The sequence below is a fragment of the Myxine glutinosa genome, chromosome 14 (genome assembly GCF_964187855.1).
Source record: "Myxine glutinosa chromosome 14, kmMyxGlut1.1, whole genome shotgun sequence".
NCBI lineage: Eukaryota > Metazoa > Chordata > Myxini > Myxiniformes > Myxinidae > Myxine > Myxine glutinosa.
Window position 1 is genome coordinate 30,304,493 of NC_136274.1, and position 15,492 is coordinate 30,319,984.

The 15,492-nt window shown below is 52.5% G+C and overlaps 1 protein-coding gene across 1 annotated transcript in view; it reads right to left on the minus strand.

Annotated features, from left to right (window-relative positions):
• Positions 1-15,492, minus strand: part of SF3A1 (splicing factor 3a subunit 1) — a 59,628-nt gene that overhangs the window by 24,285 nt on the left and 19,851 nt on the right. The gene's annotated exons all lie outside the window — the stretch shown is intronic.

Genomic DNA, 15,492 nt, shown 5'->3' on the forward strand with positions numbered 1-15,492 from the left:
AATAAAAGGCAATGTGTGTGTGCATGTGTGTCCATCTCCTCCATAACTCCAAAACCTAGAGGCCCCAAACTTTGCATGCATACTTATCGACCTCCAAGGGATTGCAAGAATCAAAACTTGGTATTTGGGTGTGTTTTTGAAGATCATTTATGCTAACCGGCTTACCTTTGGTACGCCTGCATTCAGGTCGCTCTGCTTGGGGTGTTAATTCCGCCATTTTGTCTTGTCCGCTCAACTCAAGTACGCCTTGCCTCAGAACAGGTCGGTTTCTGTACAATAAAGCTTCATATCTACAAATGGTAATATCGCTGATCTTCATAACTACAAATCACTGTATTCCTGTATACATCGCAATGCTTATAAACATCAGTGTTCGTGCCTTTGTTTAGTTTCCACAAACTCAGAAAACATTACGGAGAAACAATCTGCTTCTGATAATTCTACTTCTTCAAACTCACCCCCACATGCCTGTGGTGCCTCGACTGCAAAAAAAATAAAAAAAATGGTGTGCTATTTTATTTCCCCCCTTGCAACGCAATAACCAGTAGGATCGACGTGAAGGCTTCTGGGTACTCCGTGAGGGTACTCCGTGAGCCAGCAACGGTGGCCAGGGGACGCCCTTGGAACATTCTGGTGGGACTCCGGGGGGGCTATAAAACCCGGCCTGGGCCCGAAAACTCTCTCTGCCCAAGGTCAGCGCTCTCTGCCCGATAGAGATCTCTCTCTGCCCAAGGTCAGCGCTCTCTGCCCGATATAGATCTCTCTCTGCCCAAGCGCTCTCTGCCCCGAAGGTCGAAGCTCGAGGTCTCTCTGCATTCTGCCCCTGCTCTCTGCTGCCCTGTTATAAACGCTCTCGCAGGACGATCTCTCCCGTGGCCCTATACTCTAACGATCTCCCTGCCTGGGCTCCCTGCAAGTGCGTCGTGCGCGCTTGCCTCGCCGACTTCGGGACACGCTGCGGAGAGTCCCGCGCGTGCACGACTGGAGGCCGTCGTCCTTGCCGCGAACATCCTCGAGGGACACGCCCAACGAGCCGTCCGGGGCGAGCAGCACCAAGCGGCCGCGCTTTGAGCGCGTCCTCTTCGTCCTTCCTTTCCCCGCGTGAGTCAGAGGGCCCTTGTCGGGGAACGTAAGTTAAGAACGGTTAATTTTCTATCCTGTGTCTCTTTTCTCTGGCCATTGTACATTGTAATAAACCTGTGTTCTTGCTTCCAACTTGGCCGTTTACGTCTTTCCACCATTGGCCTCGCATTGCACGAGATAAAACCTTTCGATCGGGTTCCTAATTATAATTAACGGCACGAGTTACGTGACACGCAAACCGCTCGGGTGTATCAACCCAGCTTGACTCGTGTGAGCTCCAGCCCCCGTCCTCGCAGCGGCACGTGTATCGAAGGTACTCGGGTATTTGACTGGAAACCCTTCCGCGCGCTCGCTGCGGGTTTGGCGGCTGGAATTGCTTAGCAATCCGCCCCCACGAGTGTAAAGTGGGTAGCGGCCTTGTGGACTCGAAGCTCGAGGGGGAGAAGGGCTTAATCCCCCCTCAGTACGTCAACGGGCTCGAGATCCGCAACAAATTGGTGGCCGGGAGTGGGATATTTGGACCTGGAGTGCGCTTCACGTACTCGAAATTTCGAGCGGACGAAATTTAGTTTAAAACCACATTTACTTGATTTCGTGCAATGGCTGGCCAAGGCGACCGAGTGCCGGTGGGAGTAACAGATGAAGAAGAACTAATGGCCCAGGACCAGCAGGAAGAGTTGGTAGAAGGGGAAGCTGAAGAGGGTGCGGCAGTAGGGGAAGAAAATGGCGGCGGAAGCCGAGTCCGCGGTGCTAGGGTACATGGGCCTATTTACGGCACAAATGAGGGCATTTATGATCAAGACATGAAGGATGGGTTGGAAAACAAAATGGATCCCCAGGGGGCCAAATCAAGAAGAGAAATGAATGAAAAAATGGATACCCAGGGGGACAAATCCACCAGGGAAATGGAAAAGATGGCCTAGCGGATGGACACCATGGGGGAGGAATCCAGGTGTAACATGATAACGATGGGGGAGGAATCCAGGTGTAACATGATAATGATGGGGGAGGAGATTGGGCGTAGGATGAGCAGGGAGGTCGCGGTGGTACGCGACGAGGTGAAGCGGTATGAGGAACGCGTGGTGAGCGAGTTAAAGCGGAGTCCAGCCAAATTGACGGGGGCTATGAGAGTAGCGACAGGGGAGGTAGAGAAGCCGACGATCGTCGAATTGGAAGAGAAAATTTTGGGGGTGCCGACGATCGTCGAGTTAGAAGAAATAATTGGGGTTGAAGAGACAGGAGAGACAGGGAATGAATCACGGGAGGAGGTGATGGAATGTGTGCAAGGTCCGTGTTCGCCCCGTGATGCCGTGCTTGCTAACCCAATGGAAAGTTTGCAGGTGCTGGCGGAGAAGCCGGGGAAGGAGAGCTCCGAGGTGAGTCAAAATGGCGAAAATGTGCTTGATGCGAACGGGTGCTCGGCGAGCTTGGGGATTGGGCGAGACCCGGGGGTTCGAGAAGGGCCCATTGTGCGATGTACGAGTGGTAGTGGTACGGAGTGTGAGAGAGAGTGTGCACCGGAGGGCGTGGAGCGAGAGTGCGTATTGGAGTGTGTGGAGAAGGAGTGTGTACCGGAGTGCGTGGAGCGAGGGTGCACACCGGAGTGTGTGGAAAGAGTGTGCACTGGCGTGTGAGGTGACAGTGTGTGAAGGGCGCGTGTGCGCCTGGGTGTGCGAGTGTGGAGTGGGTCGCGAGGTGTGATGACGCAGCCCGGGCATCGACGCAGACCAGGGTAGAGCTTAGCGGGACGAGTAGCGTACGCGAGCCCCTGGTGAGCTGTGTGCTGTGGGGACTGGAGGGAATCGGTGCTGCGTCGGTCTCGCAAAGACCAGCGTGCACGATTCGTGCCTCCGGCCCCCGCACTGTATGGTTGGCGCCGTACCGCGGAAAAGGCGGTCAGCCGGGTTGGAGGGGAGGTTCGGAATTTCGGAGCCACGCACCTTATCGGGTGAGGTGCTCTGACCGCGGCCAGTTGGGTCATAGTGCGTGGGACCGAAGGGCCCCGCGCAGCGATGGAGCCCGGCACTTGGGCCCATCAATTCCTCCACCCTCGGATCGTCAATGCCGGACGGATAACCCACACAGGCGACCAACCACCCGCATGGATCGCTCGGCCCTTCAAGGCCGAGCCATGACAAGGTACCTCCACATGGAGGGGCTCATAGTTTAGAGGACTGTGGAGAGTAGTGTACCCCACGTGGGGGAATGGTAGTGTAACCATTCCTCCTACGGGGGGGCCCATGAGCATTAGTTTAGGGGGATGGCAGTGTTAGGCACATGGAGGGGCCAGCAATGGTTGCCTCCATGGGGCACCGAAGCTAGCCGAGGGAGGGCTCGGATAATGATAGAGATTTAGAAGACCTTAGGGACAAGATGTAAGTAGTGACCTGAAATGTAGAGGGGACGTAGAGAGTTTAGGTGGTTGTTAAAGGAAAAGGGTGTGCATAGTGTAAAGGGACGACGGGGAAGCACGAGTTGTAGGGGAAATTAGTTAGGTAGATGATGCTGTGTGTTTGAGGAATTGTGAGTGAGATAAATGGAATTGTGTAATGGTGTGTGAAAGTAGTGGTGTGCAAAATAAATGGTGTGAGAATAAAAGGTGTGGAATGCTTGGTGTGGAATGCATGGTGCGAAGGATTGAATGGGGGGAGTGGAACCCATTCGCAAAATCCCGGGGTGGGTAGTGTTAAGCCAGGTAGAGGGCATAGGTAAATTGAGGGGATATTGACACCTGTGGTGCGGGTAGTAGAAAGTAGTGTTTTGTGAGGTGCAGGAGACGGTGGAATGGCTGGGCATGTAGCTTAATTGGTGAGTGTAGTTATTAGGGCACTCCGTCACTTGTAGCTTGTCGGCCAGGTAAGGCCGCAGGTAGGCTCTGGGAGCCGGTTAGGTTAGTGCGTGAGTGGGGCCCGAGGATCTAAGGGAAGGACCCGGGTTGCCCAATTCCGAGGTGGGCATCGAGGGGGTAAGTGCCAGGGAGGGCCTTCCCCAGTTAGTGTAGTTGTGAGGAGCAGGCAAGCTCGGGAGGCGGCTTCAGTGACGGAGGAGCGCAGGTAGGTGGACCTGCTGGTGGACCCACACGACCCATCCCCAAAATTGTGCGAGGGCACAGATCAAAAATTCGTTGGGTGAGACCCAAATTCGGAGGGCACCACAGTGTGGGAAATGGGAATTCGGGTTCTTAGAACCGCATAGTTTAAAGAGGCCGATTGGGCAGGGTACGACCCCGGGAAGTTTAAATGAGTAATGCTAGTAGAGTAGTTAGGATGTGAGATCCATTCGCACCATCCACAACCATTCACCGAGGACGACGAGCTTCACACCAAGGCTCTGTAAGCCGTTTGGAAGTAAGACGCATCATGACGTGAGTGAGACATTGTTTTGTTCCATCCCTAACTTCCTGGGAGGGATTTGGGGACGAATTTGGCGTTAGAGGGGGATATGGGAGACAAGACGTAGAGACGGATTCTAAATACAAGGGGGGCTAGGGTAGTGTAGCCAACGGTGGGGGGTACGGACGGTTAGGGACGAGCTTGCTCCGCTCGCTCTGCCGCATCCCTCGCACCGCACCAGGCATGGTGGTGCCTGGTCACCTTGTTTTTCGCGTGCTACTGTGTGCCTTTCCTTTTTGATTGTTGCGCCTTGTCTTCCCTCCCCGCCCCAGGACCATTTGGAGGCCGACCTATGCAACACCTTGCTGCCAAGTCATTTGTACTTATGGACCACAAGCCTTGTGGCCCCGCACCTCTGCTGTGCAGCATCTTGCTGCAATTCACCTTGCACCTTCGGACCACCTGTTGAGTGGCACTGACGCCACGCAGTTGGATCACGTGATGAGTGGCCCTGCTGGCAAATAAATGAAAAAGAAATTGTGTGCCAAGTATGAAGATGTGAAGACTTAGATGGCCCTGATGTTTCACATGGCCCGTATGCCGGGTCAGGGCCAGCTGGTTTTGTTAGCCGCACACACAAGAACAAAGAAGATGCAAGCAGCAAGTGCTTTGATTTCTCTCCTCCAATTCTTTTCCTCAAAGTCCAGGTCCTGGGTCATAGTATTGTAAATAAAGATCAAGTGCTGTGCTTGTAAATATAAGAATGTGCCCACCGGCTATGTGTTTAGTTTACAAAATTCCAGAAATACACGGATAGTTGTGGGTGTGAGTCTGATAGAATAGCTGCTCAACGCATTAGGAGGGACATATCTAGTGTAAAAAATGTCGCACACGTGGGTTAGAATAAATGTTAGGGGGATTACACCTATGTGTCACATTAAAAGTAAAAGTAAAATTGAGTGCCAGACTCTACCGGTCGTTCCGACTAAGGTCGACTCGGGGCGAGTCTGGTCAGAGAGGGGGGGTCGTGTTGTGGTTTTGAGAATAAAGGCAACCCCCCCTTTTAGTTAGTTGCACAACATGCAGCCTCGCTTTAGCCAGTTATTTCTCATTAAATGTTAAGTATAGTCTCCTTCCCAGTGTTATTATGCGTTGAGACAGGTAAGTAAGGGTAGGCCTCATTGGACATGGAATGCCATGTGCTGGGCCTGGAACAAGTCTAGGAGGCCCGAGGGAGGAGCCGGAGGGAGTGGCTGGCAAGCAGCAAACAGCCAATGGAGCTAAAGGGGAGTGGCCAACAACAGCAGCCAATGGGAGCTAAAGGGGAGTGGCCAGCAACGGCGGCCAGGGGACGCCCTTGGAACATTCTGGTGGGACTCCGGGGGGGCTATAAAACCCGGCCCGGGCCCCCAAATTCTCTCTGCCCAAGGTCAGCGCTCTCTGCCCGATATAGATCTCTCTCTGCCCAAGGTCAGCGCTCTCTGCCCGAAGGTCGAAGCTCGAGGTCTCTCTGCGTTCTGCCCCTGCTCTCTGCTGCCCTGTTATAAACGCTCTTGCAGGACGATCTCTCCCGTGGCCCTATACTCTAATGATCTCCCTGCCTGGGCTCCCTGCACGTGCGCATTTGCCTCGCTGACTTCGGGACACGCTGCGGAGAGTCCCGTGCGTGCACGACTGGAGGCCGTCGTCCTTGCCGCGAACATCCTCGAGGGTCACACCCAACGAGCCGTCCGGGGCGAGCAGCACCAAGCGGCCGCGCTTTGAGCGCGTCCTCTTCTTCCTTCCTTTCCCCGCGTGAGTCAGAGGGCCCTTGTCGGGGAACGTAAGTTAAGAACGGTTAATTTTCTATCCTGTTTCTCTTTTCTCTGGCCATTGTACATTGTAATAAACCTGTGTTCTTGCTTCCAACTTGGCCGTTTACGTCTTTCCACCATTGGCCTCGCATTGCACGAGATAAAACCGCTCGATCGGGTTCCTAATAATTAACGGCACGAGTTACGTGACACGCAAACCGCTCGGGCGTATCAACCCAGCGTGACTCGTGTGAGGTCCAGCGCCCGTCCTCGCAGCGGCACGTGTATCGAAGGTACTCGGGCATTTGACAGGAAAAACCTTCCGCGCGCTCGCTGCGGGTTTGGCGGCTGGAATTGCTTAGCAATCCGCCCCCACAAGTGTAAAGTGGGTAGCGGCCTCGTGGACTCGAAGCTCGAGGGGGAGAAGGGCTTAATCCCCCCTCAGTACGTCGACGGGCTCGAGATCCGCAACAATATTGTTACAGACACGACTTTGATGTTAAAGTGGGCCGAGCGGAATGGCCGTCGTGTCCGCACAAATTACCCGACTATACTCGACGTTGACGAAGTCGCGCTACGCTGGCTCAATAAGAAAAAGAAGACACCCGGCTGGATTACAATCACACAATACGACACCAGGGGTTCAGTTCTCAAGACCTCCGGAGGAGGTTATATTAAGGCGGAAAAGGTTAGATTACAGGGGCTAGAGGTATATTACAGGAAGACAGGCACTTAGACACACTCTTATATTAACCCCGGACAGACGACAGACACACGGGACAAAATGCTGACTCACACGGGGATTGATGGCAAGGAAAGGCAGGTCGCGATGGCTCAAGGTGCACTCTTGGCTCAAGGCAGAATCGACTCGGTCCGGTCCAGAGATGCGGGGAGGTATCGTCGCGCTGGGGGTGGCGGTGGCTTCTCTCTCCAGTCTCCAAGCTGAGGCGCATCTCTCGTCACGTCCGCTGAGTCGCCACGTATCTCCGGCGGGGAGTGACACGCCCTCGGCTCGTTAGCTCCGCCCCAGATGGAATCGGTCCGCCCTTCTGATTGGGTGCGGGGGGGGTTACCAGGCTCCGCCCTTGACGAGGAGCTGACAGCCAGCCCCTCTGGTAACCCCGTGGAGCGCGTGGTCAATGGCGCTAATCGAGCCGGTGTGAGGACGCATCCTCCCCCGCGCCGCCCCCATCCCCTCCGTTGCTGCAGCCATAGTTGGTTGGGGAAGAAGATGGAAGGAGGTATGGGAAGATGGAAGGAGGTATGGGAAAGGTCCTAAACTCACTACTGATGCCATATAATCACATTCTGGTGCAACGAAGAGTCATAATTAATGGAAACGAGGCCTTAACTGACATAGATTAAGAATAACTAGGAAGATGTCCGAAAGTTGTCTACGTGTGGTGCGGTGGACCTGGGCACGACATTTAATGGGGGAATAAGGGGAAGGTCGGCTCTACTGATTGTTATTTACATGCAATGGGACTAGGGAATGGGGGATTGGGGAAAGTTGGGGAGTATTGGAGAAAATAGGGGAATATTTACAAGCGGATATGGAGGCCAAATTCCATATTCGCAACATTGCACCCTTCTCTACCCTCGGGGCGTCCCGACCCGATAAATTTTTACCTACTTTAGTGTGGCACGCAATGTAGTTCCCTCTACTATTAACTCTACCCTGAGTGCGACAGTTTTACAGATATTCACAAATGAGTAAATATGTCCCCCTGCGACGTTGCACCCTTCTCCTCTCAGAAACACACCCACAGGATAACCGAATCCGGAAAGAATTCTCAAACTAAACATACAGCCGGTAGGGAGCATTATTTACAAGACTACGCTGCTATTTACACTACGATCCAGGACCTGTTTTTGGAGGAACACATGCAGATGTTATGCATAGAGAGCGCGCGCTTGCCAACATCGATACACCAACCCACGAGTGCTCTGTGGCCGACGGCCTTTAATGACGTGCAGAGCACCCTTTCCCAGCATCAAAAGCACCACCCCACCACCAATCGGTGCAGTCACCATTGTTCATTGGAATAAAAATAAATTCGACAACCCCTAACCCTGCAGGTGTCTCTTGCTCTTCTTGTGGTGCACTTGGTGGTGTTAACTATAAGTGGTTCACCTGTATGGCATAGGTGCCACGTTGACCCATAGGTCCATCCCCGGGTGGTGCTTGGCCGCAAACGAACTGCGGTCCATTGTGGGTGGCCACAAACATTGCGGTCCATATGGTGTATCGATCCCGGCAGCAAACAGCGAAAGTGCAGGCCCACAACTGCGCAGCCAGCACCTCTCTCTCCTCTCTCTCTCTACCCCAAAGCCAGATCCTCGGAGGTGGGAGACAAAAGAAGCAGACAAGTGAGTAAGGTGGTAAGGGCGCAAAAGTGCACGCAATGTAAGGTGATGCACACTGGGGGCACATGGGAACCAGGTGAGACAGGTACGTTCCTATCGTACGCCCCCCCCCCACCAGGTAACCTACATGGCCCCTCCCTTACCCCTTACTGCATCCACAAAACACAACACTACCCATAAACATCTACTTTACAAATCGACAAACATCCCTACTGTCTTCCCCGTTCCTCCCATATACCAAATTCGTCTTCTCTCCCTCCTAACCAATCAAATTTGCCATTTTCAACTCTCATCAAAATTTGCCATTTTCAACTCAACATCAAAATTTGCCATTACCAATTCATCATCAGTCCCTCCTAGGGAGGGAGAGATGGAATCACCCCAATGTCTCATCCACGTCGTGATGCGTCTCACAAATCCACACAGCAATCTCATTTCCTGCAACAAACAAAGAAAACACAGGTGTGGAGTCATCATCATCACCACAGGTAAGTGGCTGCGTATGGTGCGACAGGTTCATCAATCCTAACTATTTCCTAAATGACTTTAACAACTTTACACTACCCGGGGTCTTCCTCCGGCCAAACCATTGGCCCTCTTACACTATGGGTTCTAAAAACCAATTCCCATTGGCCAAACTGTGGTGCTCTTCAATTTGGGGTCTCACTCCCCCCGATTCATCTCCCGGTGCCCTCGCACAATTTCTGGGCTGCGGCGTGTACCTCTCCCAGTGGGTCTACCCACCTGCACACCTCCACCACTGCAGTTGCCTCCGAGCTTACCTGCTCCTTACCCTAACCTAACTACCTGGGGAAGGCCCTCTGGCTCTCTCCCCACTCCGTGCCCTCTCTGGCACTGGGCTGCCCGATCCACACCCGGGATCCTCAGGCACCCACTCACAACTACCGGCTCCCAGAGCCCACCTGCGGCCTCACCTGGCCGACATCCTCACAGTGGTGGAGTGCCCAACCAACTACACACACTAACAGGCTACACGCCCAGCCATTTCCACAACACTAATGCACCCATCCACAACACCATTCTGCCACCGCACCACAAATGCCAATATCCAACCACAACTTACCTATACCCTCTACCTAACACTTACACTACCCGCCCCGGGTATTCGTGAAAGGGGTCCACTCTTCCCCCATCCACACCTTCGCACCATGCACACCACTCCGTACCACTTACTCCAACTCTCTCCACACACCTGTACTTGCACACCTGTGCTCACACCTGGTGCCACCTGCACCCTTCTCTCCCCAAGCGCATTCGCGCTGATCCACACACTCACTACTCATACACGGCTCCACACACCTGTCCAGTTGCACACCTGTGCAATCACACCTGTTCAATTCTCACACACACGGCATCATCTCAGCTAACTACTCCCTTCTGAAACTTGCGCTTCCCAGTCGTCCCTTTAACTATTGCGCTCCCTCGTCATTATAATCCACACTAATCTACCTGCGTCCCCACTACAGGTATCAGTCACTAACTAATCTTAACGTTACCTAATGTCAATCTTCGCTAGATCCCTACACACCATATCCTAACCCACCCGGGCTAGTTTTCACTGCCATACACCCCATAATCTAGTGCTCCTTTGCCCCCCCATGGGAAGGATGGTGGATTTGCCATCCCACCACATCGGGGGTCTCTCACTACCAATTTTGCACATCAAATTTCAATAAATCAAAAATTTGCCAATCACTGCCCATCATCTGCCAATCACTACTGCCAATCCCTTGCCAATCATCAAATTTTGTTTTTCTCTAATTTTGGGTCCAAAACACTAACCTCATCACCCAGTCGACTCACTACTGCCTCTCGGTGCGCCAATCCCTGTCCAAAGCCCGGCTTCGTAAAGCCAAGCAATGGATGCTGGTTGTTTTGTGCCTGCGGCTGGATGCGTCCGGCACTCGGTGCAGGGACGGGGGCTTACCCGGGCCGAGATCCCACGCATCACCTCGGCGTGGAGCCATCCAATGTCCCGATCTCGACCTGCCGGAATGCCTCAACAAAACGTGGTCGCCATAACGACCCTTCCTATCGGGCTGCCAGCTCCGCCTAGTGGAGCCTGGACGCGGCCGTTCAAAGCGAGGCCCAGCGTGGATCGCGCACGGCGGTTCTTTCGAAACCGCCGTGGTTCGGATCCCCGCTGGTTCTCGCGGCACGCGAAGCCCGGCACGCACCGAGGGCCCGCTTCGGCTAAAAGTCGACCTAACCTTTAACCCGGTCACCGTCGATGCTTCACCTGCTTGCTTACACCCCGCAGCCCGTTCCTTGCTCACACCTCCAGCCGTTTCCATGCTCCTTGTACCGTTCCTTACACACCCAGGTACACCCATTCCACTCACAGCCTTGGTCACACACCTGACCACCGAACACTTTGGCACACATTCGTTGGTAGCACACCTCACCAATACACCGCTTCGCACCCCCTCTGTGACAATCACAGGTGTGCTCTCATTCGCACACCCAACCACGTGCCTCACCACCAACTCCAGCGTGCATTCCCACTCACGCTCTACCATTCCAGGTGTACATCCTTCCATCCCAGGTGTACATCCTCGCTCACCTGTCACAACCAGCTCACTCTCCTTGTCACTCTCACTACTCTCACCTCCACTCGTGACAACGCACTCACCCTTACTCTTGACAGCACACTCTTTCCTCATGCACCTGTCCGTCACACACCTTTCTCGCGCACACTCTCCCGTTACACCCTCTGTAACACTCACCACAGGTGGACACTCTTCCTTACTTCTGACAGTGCACTCTTTCCTCATGCACCTGTCCGTCACACACCTTTCTCGCGCACACTCTCCCGTTACACCCTCTGTAACACTCACCACAGGTGGACACTCTTCCTTACTTCTGACAGCGCACTCTTTCCTCATGCACCTGTCCGTCACACACCTTCCTCGCGCACACTCTCCCGTTACACCCTCTGTAACACTCACCACAGGTGGACACTCTTCCTTACTTCTGACAGCGCACTCTTTCTTCATGCACCTGTCCGTCACACACCTTTCTCGCGCACACTCCTGCGCACACTCTCCCGTCACACCCTCTGTAACACTCACCACACCACGCTTCCATGTGCTCCCTCACACACGCGCTACGACCGACTCACTCTCGCCAGCACACTCACTCCTTGGCACGCACTTTTTCCTCACACACCCCAGAGTCGGACTTTCTTGCACACCTCCTTTTTCGCACACCAGACCTGTCGCACACCTCACCAACGGCCTTTCACGAACACCCGGGTCCATCTCGACCCCCAAGCTTCTTAAATCCCCTGGCGCATCATACGCACGACCATATTGGTCACCACTTACACCGGGTCCTCTTCCTCTTCGCTTCTCCTCCATCACCTGCGAATCCCTCATCCGGTTAATGAGCACATCACGATCCAAACACAGACTTTGGACCAATTCTTTTATCTCCTCTTTTATCTCCTTGTTATCTCCTCTCCGTCGCTTCTTAATTTCGCTCACCCCTTCTTCCACTTCTTCTAATTTGTGCCTCACCTCTTTTATTCCCCGGTACGTCTCCTCAAGCTCGTCCTCCAAGGCTACCTTGACCGTTTCCAGGTGCGTCCTCACCTGCCGGTCCTTCGTTTCCATTACCTCTACCACCTCGTCCAACCTCGTTGTCAGTCCCTCACGTACCATCTGACATTCCCTCTTTGTCGCTATCAAGTCATCTTTTAGTTCTTTCTGTGTCGCCTTTAAACCTCCTAATACCGCAGTGTTCCTTTGAACCTGCTCCACTAACTCCGTCTGTCCCACCGTCAGCTGCTCCACCTCCTGCGTCAGGTCCTCTATGCCCCCTTGTAACTTTACAGTCGCCTTTCTCACCTCCTTTTCCATGTGCTCCTCACAGTGCCTCACCTCCTCGCGCACTCCTCCGACTTCCTCACTCACTCCTCTTCTGATCTCCTCTCCCATCACTTGCATCTCCTGCCCAGATGCCACCCTCATCTGCTCCATTTCCTCCCTGTGAGCATCCAGTTTGGTTTCTACCCCCATTCTGACCCCCTCTATCTGCTGCTCCATTTGTTTAACTTCCCTTTCCGCTTGGTCCCTCATGTCCCTCAATTTGCCTTCCATACTGTTTTCTAACCCCTCTAACCCTTTTTTCACTCCCTCTATCTGATTCTCCTGGGCAGCCATTCTATTTTCTACCCCCATTAACCCATTTTTCACTTCTTTTATCCCGTTGTCTAACCCCTCAAAATTATTGTCTAACTTCCCAATTTTCTTGTCTAACTCCTCAAAATTATTGTCTAACTTCCCAATTTTCTTGTCTAACTCCTCAAAATTATTGTCTAACTTCTCACCGGTACCCCTCATTTGGCCCTCTAATCGCCCACTATCAACCCTCATTTGCTCACTCAATCGCTCAATCTGGCTCCCCATACTCATCTGTACAGCTGCCTGTAGCTGCGCAATGAGGGCCTGTATGTCAATCGGCTGCATGTTAAAGCCCGCTGATACAGCCGGCTCGGCTACCGCACGCTCGTGCGAGGCGCCTTTTTGCGCGCCCGCTACTTCGTGCGTGACGGCGCTATTTTGCGAACCTGCCGCCCTCACTGCTTCGCTCTCCTCTTGTCCCTCAATTTGGTCCTGGATCGACCCTACCTCACTCTCCTTTACCGGACCCCAGCCGTCTTGATCCGCCATAGCGCGACTTGCAAAATTCGAGTTTCGTAAAACAAAACAAATTTCGGCCGCTCCAAATTTTGACCAAATTTTTTTTTTCCTCTATTCGTTTTTTTTTTTCAAAATTTGGTCTGGCCTCGAATCTCACTCCCGACACCAATTGTTACAGACACGACTTTGATGTTAAAGTGGGCCGAGCGGAATGGCCGTCGTGTCCGCACAAATTACCCGACTATACTCGACGTTGACGAAGTCGCGCTACGCTGGCTCAATAAGAAAAAGAAGACACCCGGCTGGATTACAATCACACAATACGACACCAGGGGTTCAGTTCTCAAGACCTCCGGAGGAGGTTATATTAAGGCGGAAAAGGTTAGATTACAGGGGCTAGAGGTATATTACAGGAAGACAGGCACTTAGACACACTCTTATATTAACCCCGGACAGACGACAGACACACGGGACAAAATGCTGACTCACACGGGGATTGATGGCAAGGAAAGGCAGGTCGCGATGGCTCAAGGTGCACTCTTGGCTCAAGGCAGAATCGACTCGGTCCGGTCCAGAGATGCGGGGAGGTATCGTCGCGCTGGGGGTGGCGGTGGCTTCTCTCTCCAGTCTCCAAGCTGAGGCGCATCTCTCGTCACGTCCGCTGAGTCGCCACGTATCTCCGGCGGGGAGTGACACGCCCTCGGCTCGTTAGCTCCGCCCCAGATGGAATCGGTCCGCCCTTCTGATTGGGTGCGGGGGGGGTTACCAGGCTCCGCCCTTGACGAGGAGCTGACAGCCAGCCCCTCTGGTAACCCCGTGGAGCGCGTGGTCAATGGCGCTAATCGAGCCGGTGTGAGGACGCATCCTCCCCCGCGCCGCCCCCATCCCCTCCGTTGCTGCAGCCATAGTTGGTTGGGGAAGAAGATGGAAGGAGGTATGGGAAGATGGAAGGAGGTATGGGAAAGGTCCTAAACTCACTACTGATGCCATATAATCACATTCTGGTGCAACGAAGAGTCATAATTAATGGAAACGAGGCCTTAACTGACATAGATTAAGAATAACTAGGAAGATGTCCGAAAGTTGTCTACGTGTGGTGCGGTGGACCTGGGCACGACATTTAATGGGGGAATAAGGGGAAGGTCGGCTCTACTGATTGTTATTTACATGCAATGGGACTAGGGAATGGGGGATTGGGGAAAGTTGGGGAGTATTGGAGAAAATAGGGGAATATTTACAAGCGGATATGGAGGCCAAATTCCATATTCGCAACAATATATTATGGGTATATATATATATTATGGGTATATATATATATAATATATATATATATATATATATATATATATTTTTTTTTTTCAAGCAACTCTGAATGGCTTCAGAACAAGAACGCTAAAGTCCTTGAGGGGCCTACCCAAAGCCCAGACTTGAACCCCATTGAGAATCTGTTGAAAGACTTGAAGATTGCTGTTCACCGATGCTCCTCATCCAACTTGACAGAGCTTGAGCAAATCTGCAAGGAAGAATGGGGGAAACTCCCCAAATCCAGATGTGCAAAGCTGATACAGACATACCCAAGAAGACTCGAAGCTGTAATCACTGCCAAAGGCGCTTCTACGAAGTTTTGACTCAGGTAGTTGAATACTTATGTAAATTACATATTTCTGAATGTCTTTTTCTTTTCTTTTTTGTTGCAAGAATTTCTAAAACAAGCGTTACGCCTAGGTCCCCTGTCGGTGAAGTGATGCGAGTTGACTAAGTGGAAGACGCAAGGCGGCCATCTTGGATTTTGACGTGGCGACCCAATTTTCAATAGCGTTCTTCCTTGTGCCTAGATACACCCACACACCAGATTAGAAGTTGGTACTTCGCTTATTTTTCAAGATATTTCGCTCAAGGTTCAGACATACATGGCGGCGGCCATCTTGGATTTTGACGTGGCGACCCAATTTTAAACAGCGTTCTTGCTTGTGCCTAGATACACCCACACACCAGATTAGAAGTTGGTACTTCGCTTATTTTTCAAGATATTTTGCTCACAAGGTTCAGACATATATATGGTGGCGGCCATCTTGGATTTTGACGTGGCGACCCAATTTTCAATAGCGTTCTTCCTTATGCCGATACACCGACACACCAAATTAGAGGTTGGTACTTCGCTTATTTTTCAAGATATTCATCTCACAAGGTTCAGACATACATGGCGGTGGCCATCTTGGATTTTGGCGTGGCGACCCAATTTTCAATAGCGTT